The sequence below is a fragment of the Halyomorpha halys genome, unplaced genomic scaffold (genome assembly GCF_000696795.3).
Source record: "Halyomorpha halys isolate HHAL.00 unplaced genomic scaffold, Hhal_1.1 Scaffold58.1, whole genome shotgun sequence".
In the NCBI taxonomy this organism is placed as follows: domain Eukaryota; kingdom Metazoa; phylum Arthropoda; class Insecta; order Hemiptera; family Pentatomidae; genus Halyomorpha; species Halyomorpha halys.
This window is the reverse complement of record NW_027110919.1, coordinates 1,838,838-1,855,262: the sequence shown is the minus strand read 5'-3', so window position 1 is coordinate 1,855,262 and position 16,425 is coordinate 1,838,838. Positions and strand designations below refer to the sequence as shown.

General features: G+C 32.1%; 1 protein-coding gene across 2 annotated transcripts in view; it reads right to left on the bottom strand.

Moving 5' to 3' along the window:
* RapGAP1 (Rap GTPase activating protein 1) overlaps positions 1–16,425 on the bottom strand; it is a gene marked incomplete at its 5' end in the record, with an annotated part of 482,599 nt that overhangs the window by 91,539 nt on the left and 374,635 nt on the right.

Below are 16,425 nucleotides of genomic sequence, written 5' to 3'. Positions count from 1 at the left end.
ATTATATATACCAAAGAAATATGGATTATATACGTTGAAGACAGTTAATGTAGAGGTGTCTTCCAGGGACTGGAACACACCTGGTTGGCCAACTGACGTACAGCCCACCACCCACCTGCTCGTCCGGGTCGCAACTAAGTCTGTCAGCTGCATCATTCTCTTGCGCAGTTTTTTCTTTTCTTTTACCATTATTTTAAATAAACAAGGACATATATCCTCGAAGGCAGGATACTCAATAAAGCCGTACGAAGAACAAAGAGGAACAGATATTTACCATTACAAGTTATAAATTCAATCAGAAAATATGTTTGATAAGACATGGCATAAATTTACCAAAGTTAAAAATACATATATTTTTAATTCAAACTTTATTTATTTATTTAAATGGAATTGAATTCAAAATGGTGAAGTGAATTTGATTAATCTGATGTAATGTCTTATCCAATGTTTCTTGAAAAAACATAGGAATTTATGCTGAAGTAGCTCCTTTTTATTTGTTTATAAATAAAGACATATTGACAATAATAGAGTACCGATATGTTTTCATAGTATAAAATAAAATATGTATGTCATATTGAGGGTTGACATAGAGAATACTAAGAACTTTAGTAATATCAAATTAAATATTTTGACAAAAACAGAACCATTTCAAAGCTTTTTTTTGTCAAGAAAAAGGTTTAATAACTATTAGGAAAAAATGGTTGGGGGTGCGATAAGAAAATAACAAAAATAAGTTTTAAAAAACTTATTTAATAGTGCCAACGTTTCGGCCAAAATTTCCAGCCTTCATCAGGGCTACTTATTGGAGATCGGAAATCTAAGTAAAGGTTTAATAACATTCGAAACAACATGTTTGATAATAGTATATTTTTTTGGAATATTTAATATGTGATTTGGCATAAAGCTCAACAAATATAGTTTTATATATAGATAATTGGCCGTATGTGAATTAGAAGAAATATTTTTTTAAAAAAGAGTGTCAAATATTTGGTAATTAATAGAAACAAAAACTCATTAAAAAAAAAAATTCATCTTTCGCTTAAAAATTACATTTGATAAGGGGAAAAAATACTGGAGAAGATACAGACTGAAAAGTTACGTTTAGATGCTTTAGATTAAAAATAAATAGTTGGTATAAAATAGAATATTTACAGTTTACACAATTTGATTAGTTTTATCATTTTAATACTGATTTAACCTACTACTGTAAAGTACTGTGTGTAAAGACTACAAAAACCTACTGTGTGTTTACAGGTATGTATAATCTGCATACATAACCATATATTTTATGTATTGTTTAACTAACTTTGTAAGTAATAAAGATCTTGTTTTTATAGCAGAAGCGGTTTATAGTTGATACTTTTTAAGGAAAACCCTAAGCCAGATAATATAAATATTCACCAAATATATTTGAAAATGATATTGCGTATAGTATTATTTTTATCATATGTATAGCTATAATGAAGAAAACTATTTATACGAAAGTAAGACTGCTCAATTATCTTTTTAAAATTATTCTGTATCATCAACTTTCAGTAGTAGTCGTCAATTTTTTTTACAGCTGACTTGCAATTTCCAGGCCGGAAGAAATGACAACTATTCCCCTTCCAAGCGACTATCGGTCGACACTCAACTCAACCCTAAAGGTATTCGGGCCGCATACTTCCACATCATGCAGGCACAGTAATGTAGCAAAGGGTTCCTAAGCGAAGGGGAGATGAAGAGGCATGTCCGCAGATCTGTGTCAGGATCGCTTTGGCAACTGTTGTGCATTTTTGTTAGCGACTGCCAACGGAAATAGTTTTGTTCCGGCAGACCGCATTCCTAGGCCCACAGTGTAAGTGTTGTCTGTCAGTAATTCGATATTACAGTTCCTTCTAACAGAATAGTAGTAAAATTATATTATTGTTCCACACAAATTTATGGACAAGATGGCGAATAGACCCTAATTTTTAAAAATTGATAATTTAAATATTGAGGAAACTTTCACCTTCAAAGCATTACTCCGACATTTCAGCTCTATTATTTATAATTTTCTTCAAATGTTTATCCAGGCATATGCCATTGAACAAAATGAATATCAGTGAAGCATGAATAAATATTAAATAATATATTTTAATAAAACTGGAGGATTAGTATCATGTCATCATGATGTACTGGATACATTACGACGAAATATGAATTTTCTTAAAATATCACATTCCCAAATATCGTTACAGATCATAGTTTCATCCCTTATTTATCTTTTTTTTTTCTTTCGCATTTACGTCTAAACTATCTTTCATACTTACCAAACTCTTCAGATTAACTGAAAGGTTAGTCGAGAGATGATTAGATAGTGTTCAGAGCAGCATAGAACCACATCTCTGCTTTACTTGAAGAGTGGCACATTTAAACTTTTTCTTTTTTTTTCCCCCGGCCAAGACTCCTATTGGAGTCCTATACTGACTAACCATGGTTGGGGGTCAAAGTTCTTCATTTTGTGGGACCGCCACTCAATGAAAAAAGTCAACGTCCCAGGCCGGATTCGAACCGGCACCGCTAATAGACATCAACAATTGGTAAGACAGCGTCTTAACCACTGGGCTATGGGTGGCCCAACTTTTTCTTTCATTTTATTTAGAATTGGACGTATTTCAAAGATAGTATCATGACCTGCGGTTACTTTCTTTTCTAATGTCGTCCTACAAACTGTCCTAAACAAATTAGAGTTGTTACAAATGAGATTGAGAGTTGTCTGCGGTACAATGTGTGGAATTCCTTGACAAAAAAAATTTGTCAGATGTGGCATTATTAAAGCGAAACAGCGACATGAAAACAAAAATTTGAAATTATAAGAAAATAAAAGTAAAAACGAATTTTAATAGGAAAAAAAACATGATCTCATGTTCTATCCACAAAGTGTCTAGGTTGTAGTAAATTCAATTAATCACTTTTTCGATCACTAAAACTGATTAATATACTTCTGTATCAGAGAATCAAGAAAAAGAAAAGTAAACAAAGCACTGTTTAAAAATAGCGAACAATGAAATGAGGGTGTGTCCCGGTGCGTCAATGCACATTAATATACGCCAGGAATATGGAAGGCGGAGGGGAGAGCTTGGTAAATCGACAAGGTCAGCGTCTCGTGGAAATGGAAATCTTCCTCCATCTTGAGGTCAAGGTTTTAGGGAGGCAGCGCTATCTGTAGGGAGGAAGTGGGGAGAGGAGTAGATATAGGGAGGAGCCGTAGAGGTATTCGCCTCCCAAATAATTGAAAAACCCGAAATATTCGTAAATTTAAGAAATTTGAAGTACATGTGAAAAATATGGTAAAATATAGCTCAAAGAGACTACAATACTCAAAATTGCTTTCAAACGGTATTAAGAGAGATCAAATTTCCAAAAATATTAAGTGAAAGGGAAAATTTCAGATAATACTCTCACGAATTAACAAATAATTCCATAGCTTAAATAAAATTATATATATTCTAAATTTCTATTAGAGTAAAATTTTGGTAAAATACAAAAATTATAAAACCAATCCTAACCACGTCAAACTGAACTTTTGGTTAGAGAGAAATACTTTATTTATTCATCTATGATGCCTAAATACATTAGGTTGCTATCTCACACAGCATACTTATCAATCCGTAATCGGACATATTTACATTACACATACATGGTACAATCATAAAAAAAAGATATACAATAATAGGATATAATAAACATTTTTTTTCACCCCTACAGTTTCCTTTTACAATCCATTTCGGTCTGTACAACCAATACAAATGTTTCACTCACTCCCATTTTTCCCTCTCATTTCTGCTCAATTATTCAATTCACCCTATCAACAAATTCGCTCTCCTGAATTCACCCTCCTAGATCCTCTTCAGTGACCCGCTAAAAAAATTCAATATAAGACGGTAATGTGAGATCAGACCATCATTCATAGTCACAGCAGTAGATCAGTCTATCAAGAACAAACAACTTGATATATTTTACAAGAATAACATATAGATTAAAAGGAAAATATAATAAAAAAAAACCGGTTACAGGAAACACTTGAATGGATAAATAAGTTTAAAAAAAAATAAAAAAAACAAAAAAACAAAACATAAAAACATAGTATTAATAAAATAAAATGATTTAATGAATAAATACGTTAAAACACACAAATAGAGAGGTCAACATATTAAAATGAATAAATAAAACAAAGAATAATCTCCGAGCTAATTCCCATGCAGGTGATGGTGTATTATCCTCAAAATTCGTGAGTTTAACAATTGTAAACACAACTATAAATTTGTGATAAGTGAGTTAAAAAAGCCCTTAAAAATATTTTAAACCAGAAGGATTAGAGTCTGTCCCGTGTAATTGGAACTACAGATGCTGTATTTTTCGTCTTCGCTCTTTCCCAGTTATCAGTGCTCAGTAAGTATACCTTTACCATCACCCTTGAGCATCAACAACTATGGCCAACACCGTGAGTTATGGGTGAAAAGAGGATGTGAAGGGAGGTTTATCAGTTTGCATGAAAAATTGATTGATAATGCAACAAAATTAATTAGAATAGTTTTAATATTTAAAATGATAAATATAAGATTTAAAAAAAAATTAACTACGTTTACAGAGGGCAATAACAATATTAATGTTTTACTTTTTTGTTGTTTAGCAAAAGCACGAAATTATAATTTATTGGAAACAAAGATTATTTAATTTTTACTCACTTTTGATTAAAAATATGCTCGAGATTTAATTTTTAAATGGATTATACATCTATATTTGGGATTTGATAGATCGTATAAAAAAGTATATTTCCTTGTGCATTCAATGCATTGTTTCGTCATTGCAATGTACAAATAAATATCACGTTCAACTCGAAAAATATCGTTGTGGATCAAACAAAATGTCGCGGAGTCACTGATCCAGCATTCACAACACAGAATTGAGCTACACCGGACATGTAGGGCCCCCATCGTTTTAATCCACAGAGGATTATCATACTTCTGTGATATGGATACTCCTATCTTTATAGGAGATGTTTTGGCGAGCATACTGAATCTGTAAGAATTTCTAAAATCAGACGCTGTAGTTATTACCTGTAACGGTGAAGATCTGAAAATCTCTGCGAGGGTTTGATTAACCGTTTTATACCCAAAACTATGTTGATGACTTCACTCTTTCCTAAGCCTGTTATACAATGCAGGACCATATCACCTTTCTTAAGCTTTTATTTGAACCTTGAAACATACTCGTACACAAGAATGCATTTATACCATTTAAATGCATATCCTCGAATGTCTGTTCAATGTAACGAAAGACCGTTTACACAAGGCAAATGAAAAATTACGATGACTAATCGGATCAAGGTAGCAGAGCCCCATATTTGGTCTAACCTCCCACAAAGATGCTGTCTTCTTCAAAAGCAAATCCAAAAACAATAGAAATTATCCTTTGAAATATTAAAACCCCAAGTCACAACAAAAATCCATTCCTCTTAAATCGTTAAGCTATAAATAAGAATGAATAAGAAGGGCTTAGTAAAGTATACATATTTATAGGCCGTTAGCCTGAGTCACAGGGTTACCTAAGACTGTTTGACCTTTCCAGCAGACAACTTACGTCATCTGTTGTATATTTTCCAGGTCGTAGAGTCACATCTGCCTGAATCATTGGGCAGATCCCTGAGCCTACGGCAGCTAAGGGGAACTACTTAACCGCAAGCCAAACGACAGTCGTAGTAAGTAGATAAGAAACCACAACAGGAAGTAAGGAAAACTCTAATAGGATCTAAATGTATGGATGTCTATACAATGTAACGTATATTTGTATACGCAGTAGCTGCCGAAAAACATGAACCATCCAGATACTCTTAACGTATCGGTAAATTTAAATTCCGAAATTTGGAACCTGAATTTTAAGATCGATTTAGGAAAATATAAAAACCTTGTTGAGATTTAAGAATATTTAAAGGAGCCCATACATGATCCCTTTAAATAAAAGTCATCATTTAAAAGCCAGACACTTGAACACTAATACACCTTCAACTTCACTCCGGTGGAAGCTTACTTGCATTATGAGACATGGAACAGTAACAATATCTTACAATGTCGTAATAAACAGAAACCTCGTTTGGTTATTATTTTTTTATTTTCCTACAGAAATAAATTGAAACAAACGAAATGAACAAAATACTCGCAGCCCACATTTCACTCTGTCAGTACCTCTCTGCTAAAAATTTAGAATGATAAGATTTCAAAAATTTCTCGGTAATTCATCTATATCAATCCTACACGAACAATCTCAACGTTTTACTGTCAATCCGACTGACAAATAGGGGTCCCTTTAAAAGTACTAAATGCATGTAGCACGCACAGCAACGAAGTCAAAAGTGTTAATATATGCGTTTCCATAGTTCTACTCATTCACCTAATCGAATTGAACCAGTACTATACCTGCAACATACAACTATCTTTTATTTATTGATATTTTTTAAGGAAACCCCTACGGGAATAAAATACCGGAAGAACGATCTTAGTCACTCAGCACGTAATCCCACCGAAATAGAAGTGTCTCAACATATCTTGTAAAGATGTTTAGATAATTATTTTTAAATAACATAATAATAATAATACTATTGTATACTATAATAATACTTACAAACAGTATTTTCAAAAATCGGTTATATTTGTCTTATTCCTTACCTGAAACATAAAAAAAAAATAAATAAATACTTTATTATAAAATATCAATCGAAAAGACTGAGGAAAAAACCTTATGAACCCTACCTTTAGTTAAGCACGTGTTTTTAAATATAAAATTATATAATATTAACAGAAATTTACCAGGTTCTATTACAGAAATTAGAAAATATCTATCAATTCTATTAGCCATTTCCAAATGTTTTCATCGTCACCCTAGTCAATTTGGCTTAAACGCTTTCACTCAGTCTCTACTGTCTCTTAATACCAATGAACGCGGCTGGGATTTCTTGGAGCCCTACATTGCCTTCCACACGGGGGTGGTATGGCATGGCCCAGTGTTCCTCAGGCAGAATGTAAATATTGTACATAGATGTGAACGTGTATTTATTTAATTATTGCTTAAACTTAATTTTCTTTGTCTTGTACATAAACTATTATTATTTGATCTGTTTTATTTTATTATGTTTTTTTTTATAGATTTATATTTTTATTTATACAAATCGTGATAGTATTTTCATTTACTTATGTATTTTTTTATTACTTTAAATTCAATTATTTTTCTTTCAATTCAGCGTTATCGTTATAGTTACATTTTCTTAATTTTCATTTTGTTCTTTTATTTCTGTACAAATTGTATGAATGAATATTCGAACACTAATACCTAATTCCCTTAATTTGTGGGAGATCGTATTAATTCTACTCTATAAATAATATACCTATTCGACATATTAAAATCTAATTGCTAACATACAACTGCTGAAGGTATTTGTGTTAACTTATTTAAAATTCTGCTTATTTCTAGCTGTTTACCTACTGAGGTAATTTTTTTTTTATGTCTCTATTGAAAATACTATGTCATGAAGTCATTTTTTTTTCTATTTTTAATATATAACACTGTTATCAACTTGGTCGCCAATGATCAGTTCTATACGCTGTTCTATCTACCCTTACCTACTTTAACAAAACTTAGTTTTCTTAATCAGATTAAATTTTATTTAGTGGATTATAAAACTTATTAAAATGTTAAAATCACCCATTATAAAATAATAGCAACTTTTCATTAGACATATAGACTAATCAATAACAATATACTGCAATATATTTATCATAGTAAAGAATGTTTGAAAGTATTATTGAAATAAAGGACAGTATTACCTCGTATCTACATGATACAAGAAACAGTGAGAAAAGAATCCGCTTAATGCATGTATTTAAACATTAAAAAAACAAAAACATAATATTTACTTTTTATATAATTTTATGCACAACAAAGTATCACCTGTCGGTGAGATATTTTGATCAACTTATAAATGAGCCGTTGAGTACAAAAATAGTGTAAGTCAAACCAGTAGGTTTTAATCTCTCAAAGCTTTAGAGAAAGTTCTATTAAGTTTTTATTACGAAATAACATATTTTTCTGTTAAACCTAGTCAGTCACAAGCATATATAACTATTTGATGTTAATGCACTCTTCAGAAATTAACTTCAGATTTTTTTTTTTTTTTTATGAAAATTAATTTTGATGAAACCAGAATGACTTACACTATTTTGGTCCTCAACAGCTCATATAACATGCAAGAAAAGCTACAGGGATATATAACGAATAGACGCAAAATATATAACATACGACACACTGAACAGACTGTATTCTACCTGAAACCTGAGATAGGCGAGTTCAAAAATACCGTACGGTAACTCCTCACAGAATAAAATGGAAAAATTCTAACTGTAACTACGGTCGTATAAGAAAAAAAAAAACAGGGAATTCTTTTGGCAGAGTAACTTCAGGAGAACTGGGATGTTCGGACAAAAAGCGCAGTTGGCCCATTCACAGACGCCGTCTGCCAGTCCTCACAACACACCCACGCAGCCGATTCTCCAAAACCCAGACAAAAACACTCCTGAGGAAATCATTTATGCAGGCGTTCTGTCTAACCCCATCGAATTGGAAGTCGAAATGATTTTAGCGTGGAGGCATGCGTGAAAATCCTTTAAAAAAATTAACTTCCTGGAATTTATTGTTAGTCGATTTCAAATACTTCAGCAGGTACCAGTGTACCAATGATTCCTAAAAGATGTTGCACATTACGTCATTGGTATCATTATTATTGGTATTAGCATATTACTTTGCTATTATTTAAGGAGCATTATAATTATATTTTTAACAGATGTGATATTCTTTATTATTATTATTGCCATATTTTTATTTTATTTATTATAATTTTTTTCTTCCTTATCTTGTATTGTGTTAAATAAAATATAAATATACGCTGAGAACTCTAATACACATTGGCCTGGATTTTCCAATAATTCCTCAATAAATAAAAATTTTATGTGAAAAAAATTTTAAAAATAACAATTCATATTTTAAAATTCTCCTGGATTTCAGATTATAGTTGAATAAAAGATCGAAATAAAAAAAAAAAATTAAGCTTTTCAGCTGCTTAATTGAACCGTATCCATAAATTTTACTGATACTCTTTTTGAAAACACAAATTACACCACTCTGCTAAATTTGTTAATATTTCTTTTTTTTTTTTAATATCGTGGACCCATGTTTATGCAATGTGCCTCCATATTTGTTTTGTTAAAAGAAATTATTAATAACCAACAATTTCCAGAGTGTACAGTGACTGTACGTTTACGTTTTTGGAAGTGTCTGTAGAAAAATATTTTTTGTTTATTTTCAGGATTTTGGAATTCATTGCCAATACAGCCATAGAGTGAAGAGAAAAAAAATACTTTGTTGGGGACCACAAGACAAATAGTCTAAAATACAAACTTACTTAAAAAAACGATCGAACGAATAATATAATCAGTCATAAATAGAAATGTTTGAAATCGGAGGATCAACAAAAACTTTAACTTTAAATTAAGCTATAAACAGACTCCCTTTTTCACTCCCTCCCCCCACCAAAAAAAGAAAGAAAAAGAAAATAAATAAAATTTTAACACCATTACCGTAGCAGACCCCTCGGTACAATAACGTAGTTATACTATTTTCCTCACAAAAATAAAAAAACCTGACATCCTCAATACTATCAATTTATAAAATCGATAAAGTAACTTTCATTAATACAGTTGATAGTTACTTTAATTAAATAAGTTAACATAATTTATGTTTGGATTACTAATAAAATATTTTGAGCATGCACATGACTAAGTTCGAAAGCCAACCGGAAACACCTGGAAAGCAGTATCCTGTTCGAGTTTCGTGAGCCCCCTATGCCTCGAGGTACTTACGATTGCTATATAGAGGCTACAAACATAAAAGAGTCCATTGCAGAGGTTGGCATAATCCTAGAGTCGGGGGATCATCATTGGACACAGGATGAACACGCTGGAGAGGGAATGAACTGCGAAATCTTATGCTAAGCCCGCCATAGAGGAAGGATTAAGATGAAGAAAAAGACATAACAGTTAACAGAAAGAGCTACTTGAGAGGAAGCCATGTCAATGTCTTCATCTCCGAGAGGTAGCTACTTGAATGCTCATGTAGGAGCTCCAAAGGAAGTAGTGAATGTTGCTTGAGTTAATAATATAGTTATACCATTATTAATAATAATAGAAATATATTAATATAATTCAAAAATGTATTATACTTATATTGCTACACTTTGTCCATACTTGAATCCATAATAATCTCCAAAGGAATAACGAATTTCATAACTTATGTGCGTACGGACCACTCCGTGCAAGTAAAGGAAAGTTTTCATATATTTTTTTCTTCAGTTTATGTTTCTAATAAAACAAAAATAATAATAACACAACATAATAGAAACTTATAGAATAGTTGATAAATTAACGTAAGTTTTGTCTATATTTCAATCCATAAAAATCCTCTTAACGAATAAAAAATTTTAAAATTAATGTGTGTACGGGTTGGTCTCAAATCAAAGGAAGGTTTTCATATACGGAGTTTTATAATGGGAAAAGTTTCTAGAGCGGCATCAAAAATAAATTTTGGGCCTAATTTTTTTTCTCTTCCGTTTATGTTTAAAAAAAAATAAATAAAATTAATAACAAAACGAAACTCAAGTTTCTAGTATGATTAACAAATGAATGTACTATTTGTACAAGTTTGAATTAAAAAAATTCTCTTAAGAAATAGCAAATTTCAAAATTAATATGTGTGCAGATGGTTTCAAAGATACGGATTTTGATAATGAAAGAAGTTTCAGTGAGCATCGATTTTGAAATACTTCAGGGAGGTTTAAAAAAACAAATTATAGACTATTTTTTTTCTTCTTTGGCAATAGCACGAAAAAAACAGAAATAAATAAATACGACTATAACATCGTTAAAGAAGGTTTACCTACCTCTTCCATTTCAATCCGAATGCATACTATTACGAAATATCTTGAACTTGAACAACAATAACCCTAACCATGAAACAATGCAAGAGCGCTTTTATATTTTCCTTCTCATCACTACCGAGGTAATACTGCAACTGTTGCCAATTAGCGAGAAATCGAGAATCAATATTTATAAATGAGTTGACATTGGACTACATCGGCAGAGTTACAACGGCCGAACGATCGGGACAAGTATCACGTAGACGCATGACCAGTTGTGACACTAAGAAGCCGATTTAGGACGAGAGGTTTCTGTGACCCGCCAGGGTCAGGGGTCGCGGTCTTTGTGACCGTGTACGGTCATTGTGGACTGAATTAAGGAACAGGAGGCTAGAAAATATATTGGAAAACATAGATTGGTCCACTACCTCATTATTTCTTTACAAAGATTATTGCGACACAATCCGTTGAGCAAGAGTACTGTAAAACGTAAGCTTTCTGACTATTTTAACGGGTTCTGTTCACTAGGTGAAAAGTGAGTTTGAGTAGACCAAATTTCACGAATGTAATACAGTCATTATTACTACCTATGTGAGAATGTACATTATTACAAAAGTCGTAATAATGTTAACAAATGACTTAGTCCCAGAATGGTATGTCGAATCGAAATCAGGTTTGTCCGGAAGCTTTTCTTTTTTTTATCGTTATATCTAGAGGTGTCACAGGGAAAATGTGAGCGGATGAAAGAAATTCTCTCTAACATTTCAGCCCTTAGATCATAATCAAAGAGGCCTTAAAATTGATGAATCCAAGTTTAATTTTTTTCTTTCATTACACGCTATTCATAAACAATATACTATTATCCTATAATCATAAAGGATTATACAATTATTTTAATAATTGTCAATACTTCAACAACTAAGCACATAAGCCTATACGTTATCACCTTTTAATGTATATAAAAGTAAAAAGGTTAAAAAAAAATTTTAAACAGAAAAAAAACTCAAAATTATCTATTTCAGAATTAGTTTTCTTCGGTTACTAACAGAGGAAAATCGTCCTCAGTGAGGGTTTAGAGTCCGGTTTCCCTCAGAAATCTGGCCCGAAGTGCATCAAAGGAGGTGCAGTACATGATGATCTGATATTTCTGGGAAAGAGGTTAAGACACCACACATACAATATTAAGAAAAATATAAATGAATAAAAACTTTCTGAATTATAACAAAATATATCCTTAACAAATCTTTATTAATTCATATTAAATACTCAACGTTTCGGCCAACACCATGGCCATAAATAACACATTTTTTTACAATAATATCAACAATTAAAAATTGGAGAAGTTTGTCGGGGGGTGCGGTCAGCAAAGAACAACATAAATAAACAAAACCATATTTATTTATTTTATGCCGACGTTTCGACCTGAGTTTCAGGTCTTCATCAGGGCTATAGAACAAAAGAGATAACAACAACATTTAGAGTAACATACAATTGATAAGGTCCTGAAACTGAAGACCTGAAACTCAGGTCGAAACATCAGCATAAAATAAATAAATATGGTTTTGTTTATTTATGTTGTTCTTTGCTGGTCGCACCCCCCGACAAACTTCTCCAATCATTAATCTACGGTCAACTATCTACAACAATTAAAACTATTATTAAGCGTATACAAAAGATAGTTTAAAATAAAACTATAATACACCTAACTTTGTATGCTAAAATTGTTCTTTATAGAATAATTTTTATCGTATTAAATATGATCTGGACCCACGAAATTTTATTATTTAATGTGAGGTTATGAAAATAAAATACAATAGAAATAAAAACTGTTCTTTAATAAATTATCCTTGATGATGGCCAAAACATTAGACATTTAATATGAGTTAATTAACAATTGTTGAAACTAAATGGATATATTTAGTTATAATTTAATAAAACAATTTTCGGACAAGATAATTAAAATATATATGAAATATTTCTTTATAAAGTTTCGGCGGTAAGTTAGTTTAAAATCACAAAGAATTATACAGTTCATTCACAGCTCAAAACTGTGCAAGTTATTAAAAACGAAATAAATAATTTTTGTATTATTTAAGTTATTTGAAACTCTATATTTTAATCTATATATTGCAATATGCCTAAATGTAAATTGAGAATTATTTCGATACCTACTTTATAAACTCAACTCATATTTTAATCTAAATTTTTAAACAAACTCTGTTGCCCTACTAGCTATTTCGGGAGAGGAGTAAAGTTTTCGGTATGTAGCTCAAGTGTGTAACAGGACTTATCGTGTTACAGAGCTTAAGTGGGTCAAGGCGTACGCACTCAGGCTGCGTTGTCTCGCACTCAGCGTTACATTTCACTGTTAGTGAATGGATTTGTAAACTTGTGTCTCAAATTTCTGTTATAATGTTGAAGGTCCATATATCAAGGAGGGGCAAAAGCAATCTTAAACTTTTTTCCAACAGAGAGAACATTTATACTTTAACAATTTTTAATAGACATAAATTAAATTTCTTTCTTTTTCTACTTGTTAAATATTTTTTTCATATATTATACATTATAACCTGCGTGGAAATCATGATTAAAATAAATCCAAAACTGTCTGTCTGACAGAATATTTTATCTTCACAGATTCACAAATGTTGACTTTTTGGAGAACATGAACAATTTTTTAAGACCTGTATCTTATATACAGATATGATGTTCCAGTTTCGGAGCCATTCAGTGACGATTGAAAAAAATTAAAATAATTCGCTAAAAATTCTAAAAACCATTTTTTTTTTTTTTTTTTTCAGCAACAGCAAACTTCATTAGAAACAAATAAGGGTTTTGGTGATTACTCGACGTATTGAAGGAATATTTAATTGTTAAAATAATTGTAGTCCAATTCTAATAATAAAGTTAGAGAAATTTACATCATCTAAATTAAAAATTGTTCCATTGTTGTATTTCCACTCACTTCTAACAATACAAGTCAGATTAAAAAAATAAAACAGAGATTAAAAAAATAAATCTGATAAACAGTTCGAGATTGCCACGGAACCGTGACTTGAACCAGAGCGAAAAAAGAAACTCGCTGGCCAATCAAAGAACACCTAATAAATCCCTAAGCCGACGTGAGGAGTGAAAGTAGTGACCATTAAAACTAAGAGGGCAAGCCATTGGTCAGTTACCGCACCTAACAACTAACTGAATCCACACCGCTCCAAAGCCACCTTTCCTCATCTCATGCTCATCCAATGACATAATTTACAAATAGAATTCAACACTTACTAGACCAATGGACATCCATGGGGACCATTCCATTTACCCTCTATCTGGTCTGTCATACGCGGGGAGGAAATGAGGAGTTATTTTTTTGTTTCAATAACCCTCTGTCTGGTCATTAATGACATACGGATCCACAGATAACCAACCTATTTTAACTAGAGCCAGTGGGTTAAGTATTGACTCCGTGGGGCCGCCAGAAAATAAAGTCAACCCTCCATCGAGGCCAGATTCGGACCGCCATTGCAAACTCAAGGTTGCTAAGGTAACTTCTGAACTTCAGCTTCACTCTAAAATCTGTAGGTCTCAACCCTAACGAAACTGCTAATTATCCAACAATTGGAACCCTCCGAGATCTAAATTAAAAAAATGTAACCTTGTACAACCATTGCATTAGAACCTTGTTATTATCGGAACGATTCTTACAAGGAACTGAAAACTTGATTTGATACGTTGATTAACTTGAATAATCATTAATCAAATTTGCCGTCAACAACAATAATATTTTCAACAACGAAAGAAATCATCTACGCTTTAGCGTTTCCTTAATAGAGACAAATGCCTCCTGGCAACCTGCCAGAGAGTTATCAAATTAAAAATAGGAATAATGAGTCTAATTATAAAAGAAAAATTAAGAAAGATAAACAATAGATATAAGCTCCTATCCAAATGTTATCATAATTCGTAAAATATCGTCGTCTAACTTCAGATACGTTTTATGTCAGGAGATATCACATTACTTTTTAAACAAGAAGAAAGTAATAATAAATCCCATATTTTATGCTATTGCTTATATACATTGTGAAATATCATAAAAATGAAAAACAAAACAGAAGAAATAAAATAAATATACAAGAACCAACATTGAAACATACAAGTTCATGAATAAGCGTGTTACAAAAATAATTAAAGACAGATAAATACAAAATACACAAAACATAAGAATTTTTCTATAAACTACAATATACTGCACAAATATTTCATGAACATACAATAGAAAAAAGTAAATATGGGTAAATATAAATAACTAAATTATTGTATAATATAATAATACTAAATAAATGGGTGAATACATTTCAACTATCAACTCCTAAATATATAAATATGTAAATGTGCATATGATATAAGAATGGGTTATGTATTCCTGGGTGCAATCATTTTACCTAAACTGACTAGCACTTAACCTTTTCGGTGTGAATAAACTCGGGATAAAAACAATTTCCTACAAAAATATTACTTTTTTTTCCTTAGCACGGAAATGCCCTTTCCCACTCAAACTGACTCAAGAGTTCTCATGTGACAAGGACAAACTGGTTTGCGGTTTACAGAGGGAACCATAAGTCATTATCTGCGGTCTGAGTAAAATAATATACACTTTTTTTCAATAAAACAATAAAAAAGAAATTGAATTTTGTAACATATATGAATTGATGTTGTTATTCAACGATTAGATTATAACCTTCAGTTCCTTGAACGTCAATTCTGGATTGACTACAGGAGAGGGAAAGAGAAGAATAATGTCCTCAAAGGGTATAATACCGCATACTGCAGCACGAACGGGAAAGAACGTTCCATTGACAGGGACCACGGAGTTGATTACTCCAGGAAGCGCTATGGTACCTTCCTAAAAAGAAGAGTGGATTTCGGTACGCGAGGTGACGGTGCGAAATCTGCGAAAGACCCGCGGGCCCGAACAGAAGGGGGCCTTTTGTCGTCCCAAGGCGTGGGAGGACGTGGGCAGGGCGGAATGTGTGTCCTTGCCTCTTACCTGAGGGGAAACCGACTCACGGGCGCCTCGGCCAAACAATGCTTCGGTCCAGGCAACAATATGCTAATGTCTTAGCGGTTGTTTCCTCCTTTCCACCAGTCTACGAATTCTGCATCAAAGTTTTCATCAAATTTGATGAAGGACTATTTGCTTTCTAGCCTGTTGGAAAAACCGATAGGACTAAAGTTTATAGAGGAAAGAAGAAACTTGGGTAACACGCATGAGATCCAAAGTAACAACTAAGGTAAAAAATGTAAAACGAAGAATCAGTTATGATCATATTTCAATCCCTCTGATTGAAAATTCAAGAGGTCTTGCTTATCTATCAACCGGTGGTCCGCAAGAGTCCTAGTGTCGGCCACGAGAGAGTCAGAAAACATATATTTTTGTGGATATTTTTTGT